The sequence below is a fragment of the Microplitis mediator genome, chromosome 6 (genome assembly GCF_029852145.1).
Source record: "Microplitis mediator isolate UGA2020A chromosome 6, iyMicMedi2.1, whole genome shotgun sequence".
Taxonomy (NCBI): domain Eukaryota; kingdom Metazoa; phylum Arthropoda; class Insecta; order Hymenoptera; family Braconidae; genus Microplitis; species Microplitis mediator.
In genome coordinates this window covers 3,483,794-3,503,907 of record NC_079974.1, presented here as the reverse complement: position 1 = coordinate 3,503,907, position 20,114 = coordinate 3,483,794, and the positions used below count along the sequence as shown (strand labels likewise).

Below are 20,114 nucleotides of genomic sequence, written 5' to 3'. Positions count from 1 at the left end.
TTTCAATAATTTTTTAATTTTTTGTACATAATTATTTATCATCCAGTTATTTTTTATTGTAAAATATTATTGTAGGTTTTATTATTTTCATAAATTAAATATTAAGTATTTCATGTAAATAGTAAAATAGTAAATTATATTTTAAAAATTTGCTTTTTATTTAATAAGTTTAATATATTTTTTGTAAATAATTAAATAATAATGTAATTAAAATTAATGATAATGCACCATAGACTTAATCATGTCTTATGAAAAATAAAATATTAATAAAACGAAATCCTCTTTTTGTTTTGATTTTAATATAATTAATTATTTTATATAAGTAATTTTATTTTAAGAGTAATAATTAATTTTTATGACAGTAAAGTTAGCGAACATCTGACAATTTTTTAAGCTTTGAAATAATAAATTAAAATGTTTACAAATTAAAAAAAAAAAATTCATATTTAGACAATTCGAAATTCAGTAGATGCATTTTTTAAAAATTTTAGTACTTTACTTATTTAATTTTTTTAGATGTAATTAAAAAATTGTCGGATGTCTACTGCACTTACACTTAGTTAATTTTTTCAAATTAAATTTTTATAAAATTTTTTAATGAATGCAGAATAAAAATCAAAAATTTAATTCAAAATATCACTTTCTATTTTTAAAAAATACAAATTATCTTCGAATAAAAAATTAAAAAAAAAATGTGATCCTGAAGTTAGCAAACAGTTAAAAATTTTCAAATGTATTTTTCAAGAATTTAATTAAAAAGAAAATAATTGCTCATATATAAAATTAAAAAAACTATAGTTGCAATTTTTTAAAATGTCATGTTTAAAAAAAAAATTCAAAAATTAGACGTCGGCTACTTTCAGTGTCATAAATAGGGCCAAGATTTTTGCTTTAATTTAAAATCAAGCAATAATAAATACTGGTGTCAAATTTTTGAAATTACGGAAAAAATATTGGTTGTCGAAAAAAATTTTTTGAGCAAAAGTCCTAGGAAATTTAATTTAAAAAAAAAATGTCTCTTATTATTTTTTCTTAGGACTAAAAAGAAAGCCGTAATTTCAAAATTAAGATTTCCACAATTATCAACAATTTGAATTATTTATATGAATATTAATTTTAGAATTACGGTGAAAATATTGGCCACCCGGGAAAAAATGTTTTTATAAAATTTTATAAAATTTTACAAAATTTTAGTACTAACATTTTATAAAATTTTATAAAATTTTATACTGAAAATGGCCTGGTAAAATTTTATCAAATTTTATAAAGTTTTATAAAATTTTATGAAGTTTTATAAGAATTTATAAAATTTTATGAAACTTTGTAAAATTTCATAAAATTTTACCACCCGAGTCAAAATTAAAAAACTAGATTCAGCCTCCAAATTCTACTCGAGGGTAAGGAGGCTGAAATTAGTTTTTTAGATAAGCCCAAGCTGTACAACGAAACCTTAATTTCAGCCTAAACTTGGTATTTTTGTCCGCTTTTACCAAGTTTAGGCTGAAATTAGTATTACAGAACCCTAAAATGACCCTCCAAAGCCTACAATTTGAATCAGGTGCGGGGAAAGAAGGGAAAGGAGAAGGAATGGAAATCAAAATGGCTGCCGGGAGCGGGAAAAATTTAAAATTTAAAAATTATTTTTTTATTTATTAATTATAATTTTCAGAAATTTGAACAAAATATAACTAAAATTATCAAATTACTTTAGAAAGAGAAGACGCAAAAATTGAGCCATTTCTGTATTTTTTTTTTTTTTTTTTTTTTTTTGATGATGCATCAGATTTTCGATCATATTAATTTCTAACCGAGTAGAAATTTTTAATTTAGGGAAAAAACGCTATAAATATCAACCGAACGCACACGATTCAATGGGATTCGAACCCGGGACCTAACGCACGAAAGACCGACGCTTTAACGACTAGGCTACGCTACCGACAGTGACTTCTAAGTTTACTTGTGCTATATGAGATTGTAAGAATAACTCACTTTTGAAACAGCAAAATATAATTGAAAATCTATTATTAGTAATAACAAAAAAATTTCTTATTTTTTTTTCGTGTGCTATATAATCCTGCGTGTAAGTAATTGTGATATGTGTAATTTTGGTTATATAGTTATGTATAAAATTATTTAAAAAATATATAGGCTCTATATATGGCCATGTACCCCCATGAAAAAAATTTATAGAAAAAATATATTTTTCATATTCAAAAATGTATTAAAAATATATCTTAGAATATATAAAAAATACATGTATAAAAATATATTTGTAAATATAACAAAAATATAGGTATGGTGAGATAAAAAAATATATTCGTAATATATTTTAAATTTATAAAAAATATAATTATCAAAATATCAAAAAATTATATAAAAATATGTTTTTCTGTTAATCAACAACATAGAAAAAGAAATATAAAAAGTTTATGTAAAAAACATATTTTTTATATGTTTTTCCTTACATTGTTGATCAACAATTGTAGATTGACGAAATTCTATGTTCCATGAAATCGTAAAATTAACCTACTTATACTCTTAGTAGGCTGAAGTACCGAAAAATAGGGTTTTAAAGCGATCTTAGGTTTTGGAGGTTGAAAATATTATTCTAAAACACGAATTTCGGCCTCCATACCCTATTTTGAGTATAGTGAGGGTCAAAATAGTATTTCACATTCAGCGGTAGGTACAACATCAAAAGAAATGAGGTTTTTGAGGCTCGAATTAGTGTTTTAATTTTGACTCGGGCAGGCCATTTTCAGTATAAAATTTTATAAAATTTTGTAAAATTTTATAAAATGATTTTTTTTTCCGGGACGGGTCACCCATCCAATTTATGGCCACCCTCGATGCTGTTTAACTTTTGTTATTGAAGAATCGTTGTCTGCTACGCTCGTCTATTGGTCACTTGTAGCTTAGAAATATTCGTGGCTGTATTCATGATTACTCATGAATTCTTATCAGCCATATTTTATAGTATTAATTTATAATTATATATAAAAAAAAGATTTGAATAATTCAACTATCGATTGTTTAATGGACATAAAAATTTAAAATTAATTAAATTTATTGATTTTTAATGATTTATATTTGTGAATTAATGGCGAAACCTTTGAATTTTTCCTTGAGTAATGAAGAATTAATTTTAATTGATAGTTGACAAAATAAAAGTTTAAAAACATTAAATTCAAAATTATCACATTTTGTAATATATATATATATATAAATATGTAAGAGAAAGGGGCGGCGGGGGTAGGCAAAACGAGGTACTTCTAAAATTTTATGAAAAAAAAATTTTTTTTTCTAAATCTATTATAACCATCCCAAAATTACTTTTGTAGATATAATTGAGCATTATTTTGAATTTTTTTTCGTTAAACTTTTTCAAGAATCGAGTGCCGGTCGAAAAACGTTAAAGAATTTTGTATTATGATAAAAACTATTAAAAACTTTTTTATCTTCCTTTGCATCCAATAATTGTGTAAAATATATTTTTTTTTAATGTAAATAACTTACAAAAAATTTTAATAAAATCAAACTTATTCAATATTCAGAATTTGTTTTTTTCTGCATTTTTCTGGGGGTACCCTGTATATATTTAGGTAATCAATTATATTTTTGATAATGTAATTTTCATATTTGTTTATCACCATATTTTGCCCGCAAAAATGAAATTTTTTTTTATGGCCATTGAAAATTTTGTCTATTTACTTTGAATTTCTAACAATTTTTATAATCAATTGTAATAAACTTTATAAAATTGTGTGAAATTTTATCAAATTTTACAAAATGCTACCCCACACTAGATGCAATAGTGACATCAAATTCTCTAAAGTTTTATGAAATATTATAAAATTTTATATTATTTTATAAAATTTCATACAATTATATAAAATTTTATCTAATTATTACTCCCCTTTTGAGATCTTACTTTATAAAATTGTATAAATTTGTATAAGATTTTATAAGATTGCATATTATTTTATGAAATCGTCTACAACTTTATAAAATTTTATAAAATTTCATCTAAATATTACTTCTCTTCTAAGGACTTACTTCATAAAATTATATAAAATTGTATAAGATTGTATAAAATTTTATATAATTTTATGAAATTGTATAAAACATTATAAAATTTTATAAAATTTCATCTAAATATTACTTCCCTTCTAAGGAATTACTTTATAAAATTGTATAAAATTTTATATAATTTTATGAAATCGTATAAAACTTTATAAAATTTCATACAATTATATCAAATTTCATTTAATTATTACTTCCCTCACTAAGAAATTACTTTATAAAATTGTATAAGATTGTATAAAAATTTATATAATTTTATGAAATTATATAAAAGTTTATACAATTTTATAAAATCTTATAAAATTTCGTACAATTATATAAAATTTCATCTAATTATTACTTCCTTTTTAAGATCTTGCCATATAAAATTTTATAAATATTTATAAAATTCTATGAAATTTGATAAAATTATATAAAATCATATGAAATTCTATAAAATTTCGCTGTACAGTCTTATAAAATTGTATAAAATTTTATATAATTTTATACAATTGTGTAAAACTTTATAAAATTTTATATAATTTTATACAATTTTATAAAATGTCATACAATTTTATAAAATTACATTCATCTATTACGTTCCTTACTCAGAGCTTACTTTATAAAATTTTATTGAATTTCATAAAATTTTATAAGATTTTATAAAATTGTATAAAATATTATAAAATTTTATAAAATTGTATGAATTTTTATAAAGTTTTGCTGTAAAATCTTATAAAATCTTACAAAATTTTATAAAATTGTATAAAATTTTACATTACTTTATAAAATTTTATAAAAACATTTTTTCCCGGGCATATAAAAAAATTATTTGAGTAAAAGGTGTTCAAAATTTAATATAAAAAAAAAAATGTCTCTTATTATTTTTTCTTAGGACTAAAAAAAAAGCCGTAATTTGAAAATTAAGATTTTCATAATTTTTAAAAATTAGAATTATTAAAATAAATAAATAGAAACTTTATTGATATAAAATTCTTGAATTTCTGAGGTCGGGAAGAGAAAAATCGGTTTATTAGTGGAAGCAGACAAAAAATATCGAAATATATTTTGAAAATTATGAATTTCTAACTTCCCGCTAAGAAAATTGTAAATTTTCAAAAATTCGGGAAGTTATTGGTTTCGGTCCGATTTACGAAAATCGAATTTCCATCAGATGTCGACGTTTTGAGGTCCTAGGAAGCTATTCTGACTAATTTCAAGATCATATCCGAGTGTATATATGTACGTACGTACGTATGTAAATAGCTGTATCTTTTGAACGGATGAACCGCTTTTGAACTTTAAGGTGTCATTCGACGCGGATTGTCAATATCTTGAAGCCGTGAGAAAATTGAGCTTGATCGGTAGGGCTCGTTCAGAGATATTCCAAAAATAAAATTTTTTCAAAAATGTTTTTTTTTGGATAACTTTTAATGTGCTCGATGGATTGATTCCAAAATGAACTGGGCTGTAGAGCTTTATAAGCCGCGTCGAATGCCACCTCAACCATCAAAATCGGTTTATTCGTTCAAAAGAAACCGTTGTCGAAAGATTAAAAAAAAAAATTTTTTTATTTTTTCTGAAATATCTCAAAAACGACTCGATAAATCGAATTCAAAATTTGATCAGCTTTAGAATTCGATAAAACGCGTCGATTGCCACCTCAACCGTCTCAATCGGTTTATTCGTTTGAGAGATATCGTTCGAGAAAAAATGGTGAAAAACGTTTTTTTTCGAAAACAACAGCATACAAACGTATTTTCGAGCTCGAAAATGTATTCACAATAATGTTTTCGAGGTTCTTGAGCTCGAAAACATCGGGAAGTTTTGGGGCTGGCCCGCAGGGTCAACTGACAGACCGATTTTTTTTTCATTTGATGCTTTCATTTTATACTCAATACTCTAATTCAGTATAATAAATTGCGATGTAGCCGGTAACAATTTTTAAAATCAATTTAAATATGTTGCTTTGTCAAAATTACAAATTTTATAATGCCGTCATGCTATACAATACGTATAATAATTTTTATATAAAATATTACGTGAAAAATACCGTAAAATTCTCTAAGTGTAGATTGAAAAATTAAAATTATTTTATTTTATTATTCCTGTAAGTAAATTAATTACACTTGAGTACCCAAGATGTCAAAGAAAATCATCGAGTGTCAAAATTTTTATCACCGAAAAATTCCATATAATTTTTATAGGCCACCGAAAATTATACAAAATTTTTCTCGTGACTTTGATTACATTGTCATTGGATCGCAGATACCGACGCAATTACTATTGTTATTATTTTGTATCGGTTACTGCGAGCCACTCACAGGTGAGAAAATTTCCCCCCTCTTCAAAAAAAAAAATTCAATTGGCTCGCGGATACCGACACGGTTATTTTTCTGATTATTTTGCATTGGTAACTGCGAGCCACTCACAGATGAGAAAATTTTTCCTCCACTGCTAAATAAGTTCTCATTGGGTCGCCAATACCGATGCGACTATTATTGTTGTTATTTTTTTCAGAACTAACTTCTAATATAAAGGGATTTTTTTTAACAAAATTTTTTAGCCAAAATGAAACACAAACACTAAATAAATATAAAAACACAAAATTAAAACATATCAATAAACTTTGTAAAGTTTGCGAGCAAACGGGTACAAAATAATATAACTTAAGAAACATAAACTATGTAACAACAAACATGTAATAACTAAAATGATAAATAAAGAGAATTTTAAAAGTAAAGTAACTTTTAACAAAATTTCATGTAACTCTTTCACTATTTTTTCTGATTAACCGCAACTCAAATTTTACCACTAATCCTCCCACACGGAAGAATTATATATGCGGCATATATTCAGATATGCCCGAATATATGCGGATATGTAATTTTTCCGTGTGGGTTTCCCGACGGAGATTCGGGAGATCCGAACCCTGGTCCATCTTCACCATACCCGGTAAACTGGCTGCATACACCCCCAATCTTCAAGTCTTTTTAAGTAAAAAATGAACTTAAAAAATTGTCCGTGTAAAAAAGTTGCGGTATTCCACAGGTGATCCGCTGAATATCATGTGGAAGTAATATTTTGACACAAATATATGAATTCCAGATGAATTCCTGATGAATACACAAAGATAGTATAGAAATATAGTTTTAGTGATAGATTGTATGAAAAATTCTATTACAAAAAAAATTTTTTTTTTACGGGGAATTTGGGAGTTTTTTTAGCGAAGTGATCTCGGAGTGACGTGGATTTTATGTCATTTCCAACTCACTCCTGTCCGGAGTTTCAACATTTCAATGAATTTATATTAAACTGTTAAACACTTCGCGAATTTTTTTTTAGTGTATTGACCTAAAAGAGCTTTAATTGGTAAATTTTTCAAATTCATTTTAGTTTAGAAAAAAAAAAATTTTCTGTAGAAAATTTTTTTTCAGGTGGTCCATTATGCCCCAGATATCGCCGATCAGCTTAAAATATTAAAAATAACATGATTAGACCGAAAATGAAAAAAAAAAATTTACTAAATTTTTGAGGGGGGCCTTCATGCCCCAGGTTCCCCTATTACTTTGTTATAGTCCATCGGCTGAAGAGGAGGTCCCGTAAACATTTTGTTGGCACCGGGTAAATCCAACTGTATCTTATGTATTTTGGGCCAAGGATCACGAAAATTGGGTCCATCTTGTTCAAAAGTGGTGCAAACAATTGTTTATAACAATTTAATTGTTTAAATCAAAATAACTCCCGAACGGCTGGTTTGTTGGCGCAGTGTAGAGAAAGAAAAATGTTTAGAATAAAAAGATACACAAAAAAGGTTTCATGTGTTTTTTTTGCATCTCAAATATTTCGCGAGATATAATAAAAAAAAGAGCCGTCGCTCGGACCTCTCCCTCGCGCACTAGCGACTGCCTATGCGCGAGCTCTCTCTCCGCCAAATCGCGTCAGATGCTGGATAGGCCGGAATTTTTTTACATTAAAAATCATAGAAAAATAAAAAAACAATCGATTAATTGTCGATACTACCAATCGACAGCATTTTTTCTGAAACGAATTTTTGTCGTATCATCAAAAGACGTTTTTTTCTTTGTTCACAAATATTATAAACAAATGGATTTTTTTAAAATCCGAAATGGGTTCAAAAAATCGAAAAAATGTCGATACTACCAAAAAACGTTTTTTGACGATACGATAGAAATTCGTTTCAGAAAAAATGCTGTCGATTGGTAGTATCGACATTTTTTCGATTTTTTGAACCCATTTCGGATTTTGGAAAAATCCATTTTTTTATAATATTTGTGAACAAAAAAAAAAAACGTCTTTTGACGATACGACAAAAATTCGTTTCAGAAAAAATGCTGTCGATTGGTAGTATCGACAATTAATCGATTTTTTTTTTATTTTTCTATGATTTTTAATGTAAAAAACTTAGAAAAATTCCGGCCTATCCAGCCCAAGAAAAAAAATTCTACGTCGATTACAGACCTAGCTCATTAAAAAATTCGATTTCCCATTTAAATAACACGTGAAGATTGTTTTTTACTTTGAGTATTTTTAACTCGCCCGATAAAAAATGATTTTGTCTGATTATATATGAGTATATATGATTATATATGATATCATATATAATTATATATAATCATATATGGAATTATATATGATTATACATGGTTATACATGGAATTATATATAATTATATATGAACCTATATATAATTAGATCTGATCAGACCTGGATGATGGAGGCTAGGTATAATCATATATAAGCCTATATATAATCAGGTCTAATTATATATAAGTCTATATATAATTAGATCTGATCAGACCTGGATGATGAAGGCTAGGTATAATCATGTATAAGCCTATATCTGATCAGGTCTTATTATATATAAGTCTATATATAATTAGATCTGATCAGACACGACTGATATAAACTTATCTGTAGTTATATATATATATATATGTCTCCATATGATTAGATATGATCAGACTTTAATGATATGAAACCTATAAATATCTAATTATGTATAGAGGTCCAATATATATATTTAACATAATGTGACAATTTTAATATTAATGTCATTTAATTTTTATTTTGTCAGCTATCAATCAAACTTAAATCCCCATTACGTAAAAAATGTTCAAAGGTTTCGGCAGCATTTTGAAAGTATAAATAGATATCGATTCATATATGGATATTTATAAGTTTATAGATAAAAAGATTTGATTATAATTATCTAATGAATTCTTTTGTAATTTATATACAAAACCAAATCCATTAGGTGCATTATTTACGTAGGATGTATCAATTTCATTATTTGGGTCAAGTAATGCCATAAATTTTCCTTAATTATAAGTGTATAGCAGACGAGAGGACCAGACTACTATCAAGCGATTACCAGAGTTAAGCAGCATCAACGTGGGTCATTAATTGGACGGGTGACCATGTATCATATTAATAGTTTATTGATAGTAATTTTAATTTTTTTTGTAATTTCAATTTAACCAACATTTATATTAATGAAGACAATAAATCTTAATTAAATCACTTAATTAATAATTTACAGATATTTTCAATGAGATTTTAAAAATGACTATATTCATTCATGCATGATTATATCTAATCATATATGATTAGATGTGATCAGGTCTGGCCAATTTTCAGATCTGATTATATATGGACTTATATATAATTATACAAAATCTTTTTTTATCGGGCGTAAACAAATTAATAGATCGAATAGATCAAGACATTTTTTATAGGAAATTGAACGCTCTACGAAATAGGTCGCTAATTATTTTTTGATAAATCTACTTGTTCAAAAGTTATTAAAGCTTGAAGTAAAGTTCTAGATCTTTCCATTTTTCCGGTGAAACTGTAAGATTTAACATAAATTGTTATAGGTTTTTTTTTGTTGACGATTTTATTTTCTACTAATTATTATCAGTAGAATTTAAAAAAAAACCGATTAAAGCTTAGTCTCCCTTAACTTAAATCCTTGCTCCAATATTTTTTCGATATTGATGTCCACTTTTAAATGTCTAAGAAAATTAAAAATAGATAACATTTATCAATTAATTATTTTTGACGTAAAATAACAACAGTAGTAATAACGTCGGTATCAGCGAGCCAATGAGGGGATAGTTGAGTGGCGGGATAAATAGCCTGGGTTACGAAAAAAAGTTTATCATTACAAATTTAAAATTTGTTTTTAATGTTACTTCAAGGAAATTTCCCGAAATATTTATATATTATAATTAAAAATCCCTAGTATCTAATTTTCGGATTTATTTTGTCTAGAAATATATAAAATTTGTACATATTTTTTTATTTTCATCAACGTCCCAACTTGAGTACAATTTAAAATAAAAATATTGATATGGATTTAAATTTCTTGTTGGCTGGATTTATATGCCAGTGTGAATTCAATTTATTATAAAAAGTTCACTTACATTGATCATACTTCATATACTGTAAAAAGAGCGGTGTTAAAAATGGACTTGTTTTATAAATATTGATTAAGAATATCATTTATTAACAAGTAGAGTGATCAAGTAAGTAAAAATATTTTATCCCCGGTCTAGAATATTTACACCGGCGGCGGCGTTATTCTCACACCGCTTTCGATGTTGAAATTTAACACCGCCGATTTTAACACCTACACCGCTTGGACTTCCCCCGGTGATTTTTTACAGTGTAGTGATTCAATATCTCGATATTAGTAAGTTAAAATTAGGAATGAAGAGAGAAAATCAACATTGTCATGATTGGTCCTTTTTAAGGAGTGGGGGTAAAATTTACCTTTCCGATAATTAGTCAAAATTTAGTGGAGGGGGTGGTCAAAGTATACACACATGTCACATGGTCAGTAGCACTCATTACGCTTGAAACGTTGCGCTGTACGCCTCGCACTTAAAACTCTTCATTTAGTTACTATCGATTGTCTGAAACATCATGGACTGTGATTTTCAAAGTTTAACGTGCACAAGTGCAGGTACCATTGCGCTGGAGAACTTCGACGAACTTCTGTACACCAACGAGACTGGGACAATTACTCCGTTATACACGGAGTTTTCTACAGGTCTCAGCGTTAACGACGTTTGGGGCTTCAAAGTGGAGGTTAGCCACGACGAAGAAGATGAACACTGGATCTCCTTTGGGATCCTTCCATTGAAAACGGAGCATACCTTAATCAGCTTCGAGCTCGAATGCTGTGTGGTGGATGAGGAAGGTGACATACTGCGACTGCCTGCAGAAATTGAACCTTTCAAAGACTACGACAATTACGTATACCTCGGGGATTTCTTCAAACGAAGTGAGCCCGACTTATTGCGTCTACTGTCGGACGGAACTCTAATTTTACAGTTAGAGCTGACTATTCGTATAGGCGAAGATTTGAAATAATTAGATACTCAAGTTTCGAACTTTGAGTTGAAAACGGCCCTTTTCAGGGCCACCAAATTTTTTACACGTAAAAATTAACTCAAGTTATATATATTCTCCATCTCATCCTTTGTCCTAAACTCTTCTAAAATTAATATTATTTATTTAATGCCTACTAAAGATAATTAATGATACTGAAGTTAGCAGACGTCTAATAATTTTTGGATTTTTTTTTTAAGACGATAAACCATAAAAAATATATTTGAAAAAATTGCACCTGTCGTTTTTTTAATTTTCTACATGCGCATATTTTTATCCTATTTTTTTGCAATTAATTTGTTGAAAAACAAAAATTCAAAAATTTTTAAATGTCTGCTAACTTCAGGATGATGGTAATTAATCTTAATCTTCCCTTCAATATTTTTCCAACATTAATGTCTACTTCTCAAATGTCAAAAAGCATTAAAAATATCAAACATATATTTATGATACTCGATTTAGCCGTCTTAAAATTTACAATTTTCTTTCAAACCTAAAAATTATAAAAAAAATTGGGGCCTCGGTTGACCCTGCGGGCCAGCCCTAAATCTTCCCGCTGTTTTCGAGCTTAAGGAGCTTGAAAACATTGGTGTGGATAGATTTTCAAGCTCGAAAATACTTGTGTGTGCCATTGTTTTTGAAAAAAACTGTTTGCTAGCATTTCTTTCTCCCACGACATCCCAGGAACAAATTGACCGATTTTCATGGTTGAGGCGGCAATCGGCGTATTTTATTGTTCGAGAGCTGATGAGATTTTGCGATTGTTCAAGTACAGTTGTGTCGATGACATTAAAAAAAAAACTGTTTTTTATCGTTCCTTTTTTCCGCAATATCCCTTAGGCAAATCATCCGATTTTAATGGTAGAGGTGGCAATCGACGCGTTTCAATAAATTCTGAAGATTAGATTTTCGAAATGTTTAGTTCAGTTGTTTCAAAGATAGTTGCAAAAAACTGTTTTTTACCATTACTTTCACTGAAAAATCACTAAAAAACTAAAATAAAAAAAATCGTTAACTTCCCGCTAAAACAATTGTAAATTTTCAAAAATCCGGGAAGTTATTGGTTTCGGTCCGATTTACGAAAATCGAATTTTCATCAGATGTCGACGTTTTAAGGTCCGAGGGAGCTATTCTGACTATTGTCAGAATGATGTCCTAGTGTATTTATGTATGTATGCATGTATGTATGTGTGTGTGTGTGTGTGTGTGTGTGTGTGTGTGTGTGTGTGTGTGTAAACTCTTTGTAATTTTTTAACTGATAAATCGATTTGGATAGTTGAGGTGGCAATCGAAAGAGCTTGTTGGCCCTTAACTTTCCTGAATATTTCAGATTATTCGATCAAGCAGACTTGAAAATATTGGCAAATTACGAAAAAAAAAAATTTTTTTTTTAGTTTTTTAGTGATTTCTCAGAAACGACTCGAACGATCGACTTCAAAATCTATTCAGCTCTAGAAATTTATAAGCCGCGTTGGATGCCACCTCAACCATCTCAATCGGTTAATTTGTTCGAGAGATATCGTTGGCGAAAGAAATGATGAAAAACGATTTCTTTCGATTATCTTTGAAGTGACTCATCCGATCAATTTCTAAAATTAATTAGCTCTAGAATCCAAGAAAACGCACCGATTGCCACCTTAAACGTCAAAATCGGTTGATTAGTTCAAAAGATATCGGCGCTGAAAAGTTAAAAAAATAACATTTCATGATAAATCAAAATAGAATGTGCTAAAATGTGTCTGAAAACATACCAACTCTTACTGTGTATAGTCTCTTCCGATCATCAGATAATGTCATAAATCTTGTTTCTTAGTTGTTCAGCAAAAAATTGAAAAACCCAGTCTTTAATGTTTTTATCGGATATTCCATATATTATTGCTCTGACCTAAGTCAAAACTCATTCAAATCTTAATTTTGACCAATGACATTGATTTCTGCCTCAACACATTTATTTCAGAGAACATAATCGATAATAAAAATTTAAAAGCCGCTTCTTCATTAATGATTTTCGATTCTTAACTTTTCAAACTCTAGCATAAAACGTCACTTGTTAGAGCTTGAAAAGCTCATAAAAAAATGATTCCATGTAATATCATTTTCGAGCTCGAAAATATATTCAAAGTGATGTTTTCAAGCTCCTTAAGCTCGAAAACAGCGGGAAGATTTGGGGCTGGCCCGCAGGGTCAACCGACGCCCCAATTTTTTTTATAATTTTTAGGTTTGAAAAAAAATTGGAAATTTTAAGACGGCTAAATCGAGTATCATAAATATATGTTTGATATTTTCAATGCAATAATTTTCAATGGGACGTTGATGAAAATAAAAAAATATGTACAAATTTTATATATTTCTAGACAAAATAAATCCGAAAATTTGATACTAGGGATTTTTAATTATAATATATAAATATTTCGGGAGATTTCCTTGAAGTAACATTAAAAACAAATTTTAAATTTGTAATGATAAACTTTTTTTCGTAACCCAGGCTATTTTTCCCGCCACTCAACTATCCCCTCATTCGCTCGCTGATACCGACGTTATTACTACTGTTGTTATTTTACGTTAAAAATAATTAATTGATAAATGTTAGATATTTTTAATTTTCTTAGACATTTAAAAGTGGACATCAATATTGAAAAAATATTGGAGCAAGGATTTAAGTTAAGGGAGACTAAGCTTTAATCGGTTTTTGTTTAAATTCTACTGATAATAATTAGTAGAAAATAAAATTGTCAACAAAAAAAAACCTATAACAATTTATGATAAATCTTACAGTTTCACCGGAAAAGTGGAAAGATCTAGAACTTTACTTCAAGCTTTAATAACTTTTGAACAAGTAGATTTATCAAAAAATAATTAGCGACCTATTTCGTAGAGCGTTCAATTTCCTATACAAAATGTCTTGATCTATTCGATCTATTAATTTGTTTACGAGTTAAAAATACTCAAAGTAAAAAAAAATCTTCACGCGTTATTCAAATGGGAAATCGAATTTTACAATGAGCTAGGTCTCTAATCGACGTAGAATTTTTTTTTTTTGCGCGAAAATTTTTTTTGTTTGTGTTGAACTATGATTTTTTTCTACATGCACTAAATTAAATTCTAAATTTATGTTGTCTTCTGTGCAAACCAACCATTTGTTTTAAAAAAACGGACTAATAATTGTCAATTAATCATCAAAATCGGTCTTTATTGTCGAGCTGATTAATCAAGTAACTCGTTTTTCATACATCATTGTGTCAATATCTCTATCCCAAACAGTACCTTCATAAGCGATAGAGTCTGTCTCAGTTGGATTAGAGCTCCCGAGCATGATAACTTTATCATTCTGCTTGACTGTAAAATACTCCAGCATGTTTTGCGACTCTATCAAATATCTAAAATCCCGATACTCAAATGTAAAATTATGTGATGCATCAACGTTCATTTTACTTTTAACTCCATCGTCAATCAGCATTCTCCAATTAAATGTTACAGTTTCGCCCGGTTGGATGCTAACACACCCGTTGGTTAATTTTACCATCGCCTGGTCAATTGAACACTTTAATAGACCGCTATTGCTTTTATCATCATACCGAAATTTAACTGCAACATCGTATCGATTATCGATTCTATAAATCGACTCCAATCCATTGTCCGTCATGATCCCAACTTCTAACACATGACAATTTATTAAATTATCTATCAAGCATTCCGATCTCCAGAATAGAAGATAGTAAGTTTTCAAGCGCCCAATAAAATTGCATTCACTTTTTGAACTGTAAAATTTTTTAATTGAAGACTCGAGCACCAGACATTCATCGTCTGCATAAGAAATGATTTCTGGTTCATTTTTTAAGACATTCCAATCAACAAAGTCGTCATAATATTGATCTTTAAAATAAAACTTTCGTAATTGGATCCAACCCAAAGCTTCCGGATAAACATTTCCACTGTGTTTTTCGAAACTCGCAATTCCCGCACAGAAAAAACAGTTCACTTGAATCAAGGAAAATATTCTTGATTCAAGAAATTTTTTTTGATCTATTTGGAAAATAAATATTTACTTGCCCCAAGTAAACAATTATCTTCAAATTTTTATCGTGAATCAAAATTTTTTTTCTCACGTCAACATATTTTTACGCTCAAATCAAAAAATTTTCACTTGTTTCAAGAGATTATATTTCTTAAAGTAAGAGATATTTTTTTTGTAGCAAGATAAATTATTATTTTGTAGCAATATTGCATTTTTTTAATTGAAGAAAATAACATTTCTCGGAACAAGTACTATTCTTTTAACGCAAGTATTTTTGTATTCTCCGACCAAGAAAACAAAAGTTGCTTAAGCCAAGAGAAAAAATTTTTTGGAAGAAAAAATCAATATGGAGAAGGGGAAAGTCACGGGTGCTAGACAGCAGCAGCGGGAGTAGTTTGGTGCTCGCCACGAGATCGCGCCTACGACATGTAGTGTCCCTGGTAAGACATTTATTCCAGAAGTGTTATATTCCAAATTTCATTACAATTTTGTTCGGGTACTCATCTGTCATTTGACAGAACTACAAGTACCCTTTTGAATTGTACTATAGTATATCCTATAATACATCATGATTCATGACTTTAATATTTAATATTAAAGTTACTTGAAATTCAAGTCTTGGATAATTTTGCTCGGAAAAAAATCACAAAAAATTACGTTCAAATAAAAACAAAAAAATCAAAAAAATCCACACGTCAACCTTTCGAAGAGAGAATACATTTTTGACTGAGAAAAATTTAAGTCTTTATTAAAAAAGCAAACTTTTGGAGCAAGAAATTTTTTTTTCTTGACCCAAGCAACTTTTAGTTTTATTTAAGCAATTCATTTTTCGGAGCAAGAGAATTTTTTTCTTGGGCCAAGAGATTTTTTCTTGGCCCAAGGGATTTTTTTTTTCAATCAAGACGTTTATTTTTTGGAGCAAGAAAATTTTTTCCTTGGACCAAGAGATTTTTTCTTAGCCTAAGTTAACTTTTTTTCGTTCAAAACTTTGAGTTTTTGGAGTAAGAAATTTTTTTTCTTGGGGCAAGAAAAAGTTTTTTGGCCGAAGTTAAACTTTTTTTCGTTCAAAACGTTGATTTTTTGGCAAGAGATGACTTTTCTTTTCTGTAGCCAAGAATTTTTTTTCTTAAACCAAGAAATTTTCAATTTCACTTCAAAAATCAATTTTTTTGGAGCAAGAGAATTTACTGTCTCGAACCAAAAGAAAGTTTTTGAATCAAGTGTTTTACTTTTATTAAATCAAGAAAGAAAATTCGGAAGACAATATTTTTCTTGAACCAAGTTAACTGTTTTTTCTGTGCGGCTGCTGAATCCTTACGGAAAATGAAAATTTATCAGTTTTCAACAGACCTATTCCACCAGATGGGAATATAAACACACCCAATATGCCCGTGATGCCCCAATATGGATACTGACTAGTTCTCATAGCGTCGATGGACATCAGTCCAAGGGTCGTATAATTAATCGACCGATGGAGAAGTTTCGGAATCAGTTTCTTGCTGAAATCGTACAGATTCGATGGTAAATTGAGACTCGAGCAAACGACAGCATAAAAATCAGGAAATTGTAACGAGTTGACAAGACCGAAAAATTCACTATAATTTATTACGTCATCATGCATCACGGCTGATAAATCTTGATAAATTCCATTGCTAATTTTATCACCTTCGTTATACTCTTGAGATAAATAATTTTTCAGATCAGTAAATTTATGATTACTTCTGTCTGCCAAAAAAGCCGGATAATTATAAAAATAATTCGTCACCAAACGGGAAACCGATATATTTATAAAATCTATCACGGGGTCAAAGTCATCAAATTTAAGCTCCAAGTCCACGGATGGTATTAATTTTATGATCGTTCGATGGCATTTGAGTTTTAATTCGTCATTGGTACCGATTATTTATGACATTGAGAATAACGTTGGCAAATCGATCCAGAAAAGTCGCCATGCATCATCCCAGGGTATTTTGTCGTTGGTGAATTGTCGGGGCAAAGCATTCAGAAGTCGCTTGATAATGTCTTTGACTATTCTCAATTTTTTTTTTATGTAACCTGTGACAGGTTCATCATCAATCGTGATCGAATTTCAAAGCAGCACGATGGCAAATCCAGTCAATTCCCCCAATTTTTCAGCTTGATATTGCCAGTTTCGAATATCGTCGTGTGGTGTTTGTTTCGGATCAAATGAATAGTTTTCGATTCTCAATTCATCTTCGTCTCTTATTTCATTGTTTAAGGTACTAAATAATCTGAGGTTTTTTTTTCAAATCTGAAGTGGCAATATCACGCTCTTTATGATTCATTATGTGTCATTAAGTATCATCTCGAAGTAAAAAGAATAGTGTTATGAATATAAGTTCTATAATAGTTATTATTAATGATATTTTCAAGTATACGTTCGATGTAGAAGGTTAATTACAATATTATTAATTGATTCTTCTAATAGAATACTTGAATTTACGTTTTGGCTCAAATATTTACTTTGGCAAACTTGTAATATGTTTATGTGATTATATAATTTTAGTAGTAATGAGTAATAGCATTCATTTGAGTAAATGTATGTTTGATCGGTGAATATATATAATTAGAGAAATATTTTTAATTAATAGTCCTATGGAAGATGACCCTGAAAGTAGCAGATATCCGACGAAAAATTAGTTTAGCTAGGGATATCTAGGGTAATAATAAAGTTACTATTAATTTGAAAGTTGCCACTTGTTCATTGACTCGAGATCTTTAAGTGGTAGATTTAAAAAAAAATTTTTTTGAAATATGGTAGCTGTATGTAGGCAATAATTTTTGATTATTTTTAATTTCCTGCAAAGAAAATTAAAAATTTTCGTAAAACGGTTCGATTTTCAAAAATCGAGTTTCATCAGATGTCAACGTTTTGAGGTCCTAGAAAGCTATTCTGACTATTCCCGGATGGACGTCCGTGTGTATGTGTGTCTGTGTGTATACTTTTTTTGTCCGACGATATCTTTGGAACGAATCGACCGATTTGAATGTACTTGGTGGCAATCGAAAGGGCTCACCAAAATTCAGAATGGATTAGATTTTGGGGTAGATCAGTGATGTAATTCACGAGTTATACGAAGATTAAAAATTAAAAATGTTTTTCGTTCTTGATTTTTTGCGTATAACTTATAAACCACTTGTCCGATTTACCTCAAAATGTAATCAGTTTTAAGTCTTGTTGAGCCCTTTCGATTGCCATCAAGAACGTCCAAATCGGTATATTCCATCCAAAGATATCGTCGGACAAAAATTATAATTCTTCAGTAAAGCTATGTTTTACCGGCCTAACTCGAAGAGCTCAAAAATTTACAAGTAATAATGTTTCCGAGCTCTCGGAGCTCGAAAACAGCAGGAAGTTTTGGGGCTGGCCCGGAGGGTCAGACGGTTGTCAAATTTTTTTTTTTAGTTTTTTATTGATTTTGCAGAAACGACTTATACGATCAACTTCAAAATCTAATCAGCTCTAGAACTTAGTAAAACGCGTCGATTGCCGCCTCAGCCATCTCAATCGGAGTATTCGTTCGAAAGTTATCGCGGGAGAAACTAATGGTAGAAAACGGTTTTTTGCGTATATCTTCGAAATAACCGAACCAAACAATTTTAAAATTTTATCAGCTCTAGAACTCACTAAAATACGCCGATTGCTGCCCCAACCATCAAAATCGTTCAATATGTTCCTGAGATATTGTGGGAGAAAGAAATGCTAAAATCGGTTTTTTTCGAAAAAAATGGCACACAAAAGTATTATCAAGCTCCTTAAGCTCGAAAACAGCGGGAAGATTTGGGTCTGGCCCGCAGGGCCAACCGACGCCCAGATTTTTTTTTTTTTTCCGTGTGCAAGTACAGTAAATCAATATTATGAAAAAAAAATTTTCATATTAGACATAAACAGTCAGGCGCCGATTCTAAAATGTTAATTTTCAACTTGATGGATTTCAAATTTTAGTTTTAAACTCATTGAAAGTGAAATGATCACACCTTAAGTATATCTCATTACTATACATATTTTAGTTATGGATTTGAATAGCCAGGTCATTAAAAGGATCATCGATAAGCTTACAAAATTACTTAAATTTAAAGAGATCCTAATCACTAGACAGTTGAAAAATTTGTGTTATCGTGTACAGAAATTAAATGGTTAAATATTGGTCAATCTGACACCATCAAGTGTAAGTTTAAGGAGGTTCGAGACCGATTATCTTTCTAAGGGATCTCGTAGATTTTCTATTGTATTTTTGCAAGATTACAACTCCTTTACAGTAAAATTTCAATGATAATATATCTTATAAATTGACTTTGTTTTAAGAATTAAGAGAATACATTTTTATTATTATTTCATTAAATCATAAAAAATTTTTTTTTTAAATAAAATAAGTAATTAAAAAATAAACGCGGAAGTACGACAACAGCGCGCTAGTTTTTAGTAATTTTTTTGTGTACTATTGTTGCCGTATGAAAATAACATATATGTAAAAATGTATGATAAATGTTAGAAAATATATGTGGCGAATTTAACTATATTTTCTGATATATGTTTTTTTATGTTAAAAAATGTAATACTCATCTTATACGTGTCCGTATATGTTTAGCATGTATA

General features: G+C 28.9%; 1 pseudogene; it reads right to left on the bottom strand.

The window, feature by feature from the left end:
- Window positions 1-14,689: 14,689 nt before the first annotated feature.
- On the bottom strand, window positions 14,690-17,892 carry LOC130670038 (uncharacterized; annotated as a pseudogene).
- Window positions 17,893-20,114: the final 2,222 nt, after the last annotated feature.